The following is a 7916-nucleotide window of genomic DNA, read 5'->3' as shown; positions in this document are numbered from 1 at the left end:
ATGCCATCGGCCCAAGCTGCCTCTGGGGAAGTGGGACCGTGCCGCCCCCATCTCAAAAAACGGTGGCCACTACCACCGATGCAAATGTCAGCCTGGCAAGAATGAGATCGCCGGCAAGGGGTGGGGGAAGGGGAGAGAAGACGGAGGCACACCCGGCTGGCTCCGGAACGTTTCCAAGCAGGATGTTGGGAGGCGGGGGGTGGGGAGGTTGAGGGGAACCCACCTCACTGACTCACTAAATTCAGGTACAGGGACGTGGGGGAGGGGGGGAGCCGCGGCGGGGTGCGGGGTGGGGGGGGGCACTTGAAAATTAAACTGACCCCTCATACAGCCCAAGTAGAAGAGTCTATGCGCATTAAAGAAACCAACACACAAAGAAAACTAAAGCGCCGATAAAAGAACAATAGGGCCCCCCGCCAGGGCGGAGGTTACCTAGGCAACGAGGGAGAGAGGGAGGGGCCTCCAGAAGGGAGGGCGAGAAACCGGTTGCCCCGGGCTCGGTGAAGTTTCGGCGAGACCTCCCTCCGTGCCACCTCGACTTTCAGTAACAGTGGCCGCTAGGTGATGCCCGAAGACAACCGATGCCTGCAAGTGTCAGTCATCACGGAAAAGAAGTGAAGGATGGATCGCTCTGGGTCGGGGTGGAGGTTGGGGAGGGGGATGCGGCGGAGGCACACCGCGTCGCCGGCGTCTCCCGGATCCCTCTCAGACCAGGCCATTTCCGGGCCCAGGGAGTCCTCCCACGCGATGCCCGCGACTGGTCGACCAGAACCCCCAGGGGCACAGCCAAAGTTTCTGCCCCTGGGATCACCTGGCACTTCCATTCCCCCAGAGAGAAGAGAGGACCAGGGGTGCGGGGCGCGTGGAGGACGCCAGGGGTGGAGGTGGGAGCTACCAAAGACACAAGTGCGGTCATTAGCGTGTCAGAGTGGACTCCAGACCCACGACCTCAGAGAGGCAATCCCTGAACGAGTGTTAGTGCATGACATCCACGCTCCCGGACACGGCGTGGATTTCACGGGGAAAGCAGTGCACATCACACTCCCTTCCTGTTCCGGGGCAAGATTTTGCTCCCGAAGTACCCATTTCTCAACCGTGTTCCCCAAAGTCCACCCTGTCGTGAATCAGTCATGAATCTAGTCAGTACGGTGAATCGCGGAGCAGCCACATCCCACCACGAAGATCGGAGTCCGCACACTACACATCGCCCCACGCGGTGTCTCCCCACAAGAACATCACCGCCGTCCTAGCCGAGTAGTGATACAGTGCCATTTCTTTCATTTTCTCTTTCTCGCTTGCTATTTATTTATTTATTTATTTATTTATTTTTGAGACAGAGTCTCACTCACTCTACAGCCCAAGCTGTAGCGCTGTGGCACGATCTCGGCTCACGGCAACCCCCGCCTCCCAGGTTCAAGCGATTCTCCCGCCTCCGACTCCCGAGTAGCTGGGATCACAGGGGTCTGCCCCACCGCACCCGACTCAGTTTTGTAGTTTTAGTAGAGACGGGGTTTCACCACGTGGGCCAGGCTGGTCTTGAACTCCTGACCTCCTGATCCGCCCGCCTCGGCTTCCCAAAGTGCTGGGGTGACAGACGTGAGCCACCGCGTTCAGCCCCTACGGTGCCATTGCTTGGAAATCACTCGTGGGAACACACACTTATGGGTCACGTGTGAAGAATTTTCCTTTGTCTATTTTTTTTCCCCTTTTTTTCGTGTGTGTGTGTGTGTGTGTGTGTGTGTGTGTGTGTGTGTGTGTGCGTGCGTGTGCGCGCGCGGTGGGACGGAGTTTCGCTCTTGCTGCCCAGGCTGGAGTGCAATGGCGCGATCTCGGCTCACTGCAACCTCCGCTTGCCAGGTTCCAGCGATTCTCCTGCGTCTGCCTCCCGAGTAGCTGGGATTACAGGCCTGCGCCCCCATGCCCGGCTAATTTTGTATTTTTAGTAGAGACGGGGTTTCTTCATGTGGGTCAGGCTGGCCTCGAACTCCCGACCTCAGGTGATCCACCCGCCTCGGCCTTCCAAAATGCTGGGATGACGGGCATGAGCCACCGTGCCCGGCCTTAGCCGTTTATTTTAAAGTCGAGGAGCTTATCAGGGAAATACGAGAAGTTTGGACATCACAGGTGACAGAGAGAAAGGTCTGCAAATGGCCCTTCCATCCAAGTGGGGACCCGGCCTCGATCTCCCGAAATCATGCACCCAGTGGGGAAGCCCGGCAAGGCCCGTCTGTGTAGATTCCTCTCGGCCTCTCTAAGCACGCACTTCTCACTTTGGTGGAAGGGGCAGGGCCCTCTCTGGGACGGGGGAATCTGACAGACAAAGAGACAGACGTAGAAAAAGAGAGATCGACAGACAGAGACAGAGAGAAACGGACAGAAAGAGCGAGAGAGCGAGAGAGCGAGAGCGAGAGCGAGAGAGAGAGAGAAACAGACTAGACAGGGAGGGGGAGAGAGGGAGAGAGACAGACAGAGACAGACAGACAGGCAAAAAAGAGAGTAAGACAGAAGACAGACACAGTGAGTGAGAGACACAGGTAGAGAGAGAGAGAGAGAGAGAGAGAGAGAGAGAGAGACAGAGAGACAGAGAGAAAGAGAGGGACAGGCAGACAGATAAAGAGAGTGACAGAGAAAGACATAGACGGACAGTGAGAGACAGAGAGAAAGAGACAGAGAGAGAGAGAGAGAGAGAGAGAGAGAGAGAGAGAGAGAGGCAGACAGACAGACAGGCAAAGAAAGAGAGTAAGACAGAAGACAGACACAGTGAGAGAGACAGGAAAGACAGAAACGGACAGAGAGAGACAGAGAGGAACAGACAGAAAGAGAGAGGGTCCTAGCCCAATAGCGATACAGTGCCATTTCTTTCATTTCCTCTTTCTTTCCTTCTTTCTTTCTTTCTTTCTTTCTTTCTTTCTTTCTTTCTTTCTTCTTTTTTTATTTTTTTATTTTTTTGAGACGGAGTCTTGCTCTGTCACCCAGGCTGGAGTGCAGTGGCGCGATCGCAGCTCCCTGCAACCTCCGCCTCCCGGGTTCACACCATTCTCCGGCCTCAACCTCCCGAGTAGCTGGGACTACAGGCGCCGGCCACTACACCCAGATAATTCGTTTGTTTTTTTTGGAGAGACGGGGTTTCACCATGTTAGCCAGGATGGTCTCGATCTCCTGACCTGGCGATCCGCCCGCCTCAGCCTCCCAAAGTACTAGGATGACAGACGTGAGCCACTGCGTTCAGTCTACAGTGCCGTATCTCAGAAATCACTCACAGGAACAGACACTTACAGGTCATGTGTAGAGTTTCTTTTTTTGTTTTGTTTTGTTTTGTTTTGTTTTGTTCCGTTTTGTTTTGTTTTGCACGAGGAGGTGGCGGGATGGAGTTTCGCTCTTGCGTCCCAGGATGGAGTGAAATGGCAGAGGGGACTCAGGGAGTCAACCTATGGCAGAGATGGCACGTCATTCAGAGCGTAACGTCCACAGCGAAAGGTGGTAGGGCCGGCACTTTTAAAGGCTGAAATCCCGGCGGCTCAGGCCTGTCGTCCTCGCACTTTGGGAGGCCCAGGAGAACGGATCACTTGAGGTCAGGAGTTCGAGACCAGTGCGGCCAACATGGAGAAACCCCGTCTCTACTCAAAATACAAAAATTAGCCGGATGTGGTGGTGTGCGCCTGTAATCCCAGCCACTGAAGAAGAATCACTGGAATCCGGGAGGCAGAGGTTGCAGTGAGCCGAGGGAGTGCCACTGCACCCCCGCCTGGGTGACAGACTGAGAGAGACTCAGTCCCTCCCTACCAAAAAAGAAAGAAAGAAAGAAAGAAAGAAAGAAAGAAAGAAAGAAAGAAAGAAAGAAAAAAAAAAAAAAAAAAGAAAAAAGAAAAAAAAAACACAGGGACCGCCACCGGGCGCAGTGGCTCACACATGTAATCCCAGCACTTTGGGAGGCCGAGGTGGGCGGATCACCTGAGGTCAGGAGTTCAAGAGCAGCCTGGCCCACATGGTGAAACTCCGTCTCTACTAACATAGAAACATCTTCGGAGCATGATGGTGGGTGCCTGTAATCCCAGCTGCTCAGGAGGCTGAGACGGGAGAATCGCTTGAACCTGGGAGACGGTGGTTGCAGTGAGCCGAATCGCACCACCGCACTCCAGGCTGGGTGGCTGAGTGAGACTCTGTCTTAAAACAACAACAACAACAGCAGCAAAAAAAAAATAGCAAACGCACAAAAAAAGAACAGGCCAAAATACTCCATTGTCACTGAACGTTCCGCCACCAGACCGGAAACCCCCTGACTCAGGTCAAGGAGGTGGTGTTTCCTTCTCTCTGTCTCTGTCTCTGTCTCTCTCTCTCTCTCTCTCTCTCTCTCTCTCTCTCTCTCTCTCCCTCCCCCCCCCCAACTTTTATGTCTTGTTCAAGCAGACATGTGCAAGATTGTTACACAAGTAAACTTCTGACTGGGGGGTTCAGTGTGCAGATGATTTCATCACCCGGATAACTCAGCGCAGTACCCGACAGTTTTCGTGGTTTGGTTTTTTGTTTTGTTTTGTTTTGTTTTGTTTTTCCCTGAAGATGTCTCTCCTTCCACACCTCCTCCCTCAAGTAGGCTCCCGCCTCCCTGGTCCCCCTCGTTCTGCCCACGAGTTCTCATTATTTAGTTCCCAGTTATAGATGAGAACACGCGGTCTTTAGCTGATCGTTGCTTTCATCTTCGGCGGTGGCGGTGAAAGAGGCATGACACGAAATCGACCCTTAGGACGCTCCCCTCCGTCCACACCCCACACCCCCTCCCCACACACACCCTCATTCCTGCCCCCCCTCCTCAAACCCAAGACAGGAAGAAAGGCAGATATTAAAGTCAGAGGTCAGCCTCCAAGACGGTGGAGGCAAGGGATCTGAAAGGGTGAGCAAGCGATAGGGGTCGGGGGATGTCGTGGCCGAGCTAGCAAAAATAGGGGACCGACTTTCCAGCCCCAGCACACCCCCAATCCTCAACCGCAGCTAGCCTCTGGGTGGGGTTGCGCCTGTAAAAGCTTCTGAATGGAGAGAAGCCCAAGGCTATGGAAGGCATCAGCTCCAAGTCCGGGAAGGGAACAGGGCTTTGTGCATTGGAATGGGGCTTTAGAAGGCGGTGCTGCGGTTTCCAAAGCGACACGCCTCGCCTCGCCTCGCCTCGCCTCGCCCCGCCCCGCCTCGCCCAGAGCGAAACTCCGTCTCAAAAAAATAATAATAATTTTAAGATAATAATAATACTAAAAAATAAATAAATAAATAAATAAATAAATAAGAAATAAATAGTTAGTACAGCGGTCGTGGTCGTGAATCATTCCCCGGAGTCCAGGCGCAGTGGCTCACGCCCGTCACGCGAGCACTTTGGGACGCCGGGGCAGAAGGGTTGCAACAACATGATGAGACCCTGTCTGTGCAAAAACAGTTGAAAAGGAAGGCCGGGCGCGGCGGCTGACGCCTGCCGTCCCAGCACTTTGGGAGGCCGGGGAGGGAGAATCACCTGAGGTCGGGAGTTGGAGACCAGCCTGACCAACATGGAGAAGCCCCGTCTCTAGTAAAAATACAAAATCAACCAGACGTGGTGGTGCATACCTGCAACCCGAGCTACTACTCGGGAGGCAGACTCAGGAGAATCTCTTGAACCCGGGAGGCAGAAGTTGCGGTGAGCCGAGATCCGCGCCATTGCACTCCAGTCTGGGCAACAAGAGCGAAACTCTGTCTCGGGAAAAAGAAAAATAAAACAATAAAAATTGAAAATCATCTGGGCACAGTGGCGCATGCCCCGTGGTCCCAGGCACTACACTCTGGAGGCTGAGGTGGAAGGATCGCTTGAGTCCAGGAGCGTCCACACTGCAGTGAGTTTGGTTTTGATGGCACCACTGCCAGGGTGACAGAGTGAGACGCCGTCTGTAAATCAGTCAAGCAATCAATCAGATCACTGCAAGGAGCTCTCTATGTCTTACTTTCAATAGGTGTCTCTTCAGGCCAAGCAGGCATGGTGCCTCACGCCAGTAATCCCAGCACTTTGGGAGGCCGAGGTGGGATGAAAGAAGGAAGGAAGGAAGGAAGGAAGGAAGGAAGGAAGGAAGGAAGGAAGGAAGGAAGGACAGACAGAACAAAAAGTTTTACAACCCTTTTTTTCATAGTGTCAGGAATTTACAGATAATACAAGTAGTTTAGGTCAGGGGCCGATGTTATTAGTATTACTTTTTTTTTTTTTTTTTTAACTCCTACGGCCTGGTGGTGGTGCCAAGGTTGTCTGGCTATTTATCTGACTTTTGTTTGTTTCTAACGTTTTGCTTTCTCTCTTTCCTCCTGTCTTGTGAACTAGGCAAGGTGGGGGGAGGAGGGCAGCAGGAGCAGTAGAGGTCTCCTTCCTCATCCCCCACTTTGAGAATTTTCACTAATTAGTGGGCGGGTTCCCTTTCATTTTTACTTTTTGGGTCTTTTAGCGAGACAGAGTGATAGCGTTTTATGTAATACACTTGTGTGGAAGTTTTCTGACGAGCCATGGTAGCTACAAAACCTTTTATCATTGGAAGGAGCAAGTGTAATACACAGGGGCGCAGCAAGCAAGTAAGTTTCTTTTTTTTTTTTTTTTTTGAGACCGAGTCTCGCTCTGTCACCCAGGCTGGAGTGCTGTGGCCGGATCTCAGCTCACTGCAAGCTCCGCCTCCCGGGTTCACGCCATTCTCCTGCCTCAGCCTCCTGAGTAGCTGGGACTACAGGCGCCCGCCACCTCACCCGGCTAGTTTTTTTGTATTTTTTAGTAGAGACAGGGTTTCACCGTGTTAGCCAGGATGGTCTCGATCTCCTGACCTCGTGATCCGCCCGTCTCGGCCTCCCAAAGTGCTGGGATGACAGGCTTGAGCCACCGCGCCCGGCCAGCAAGTTTCTATTACAAGTAATACACTTACAGTGAGGGTTTTACATTTTCTACAGCTGGAAACTCTTTTCTAAATGAAGACCTAGGATCAAACCTGTGTTAAACCTGAACAGGCACATGTACTAACTTTGTCATGTCTTAAGCAGGTTAGTTTTTAACTGGGCCTTAAAACCTTTTTTTAGCAAGTAAAACAGTATTTTTTAATCAGAGAAGTTTTTACGAGCCCGACGCTTGAACTTGCGGCGTCTGTTTGGGGAAAGAGTTGGTTAAAGTCATGTTATCTTGAGGCATTAACCCTTCTGCTTCTCCAGGCCATTGGTCTCTTACGTTAGCCCTTCTATCAACATAACATGAAGAAACATCTAGGCTGCCAGCAATGTTTTCAGCCTACTGAGGAAATAGGTTTTTTTCTGTTTTTTTATTTTTATTTTTTAAATTTTTGGCTAAAGGAGGAGGTTCTGGTAACTTCTGGTTTATATGTTTAAAGAATGACTGAAAGACCTTGCGATCGTTGCTGGGCTGGACGGGTCTGGGTTTCCTAAGCAGTACGTGTACAGTGGGGACACCTTACATAGGTGTTTCTTCTAGCATGGTTATGGGTGGGGGGTGGGGTGGGGTGGTAACAACAACAAAGCAATGTATAGCATATTCATATCCAGCAAGGACGAAAGAGGTCCTCACCTGGGAAAAAGGTTGAATACAGCGACAGAACAATAGGAAAACAGTTAGTATTCTAGGAAAACTATCTGTCTTAAGATTTTTAACTACATTGACTTGCTTGATGAGTCCTCAAGCTTCGGCCGTGCATAGACTAGTCAGCTGCCGGTGTGTGACTAGAGCAGGGCTTGTGGTCCTCAGCAGCAGCTTGGAGCTTGGTCTCGTCTCAGGATCAGCCGGGCTGGATGATCTGCGCCCTGTTAGCCGGTCCACTTGTCCTGAGCTGTCGGTGTTAGCTGACTGTGGTGGATCCAAGACGCAACACCTGCAACTTTAACAGCAGTGGGAGTGGACAAGGTTACAGTATAGGGCTCATCCT

Source organism: Macaca mulatta, chromosome 10, assembly GCF_049350105.2.
Source record: "Macaca mulatta isolate MMU2019108-1 chromosome 10, T2T-MMU8v2.0, whole genome shotgun sequence".
NCBI lineage: Eukaryota > Metazoa > Chordata > Mammalia > Primates > Cercopithecidae > Macaca > Macaca mulatta.
The sequence above is the reverse complement of the archived record's forward strand: the minus strand, read 5'-3'. Positions refer to the sequence as shown.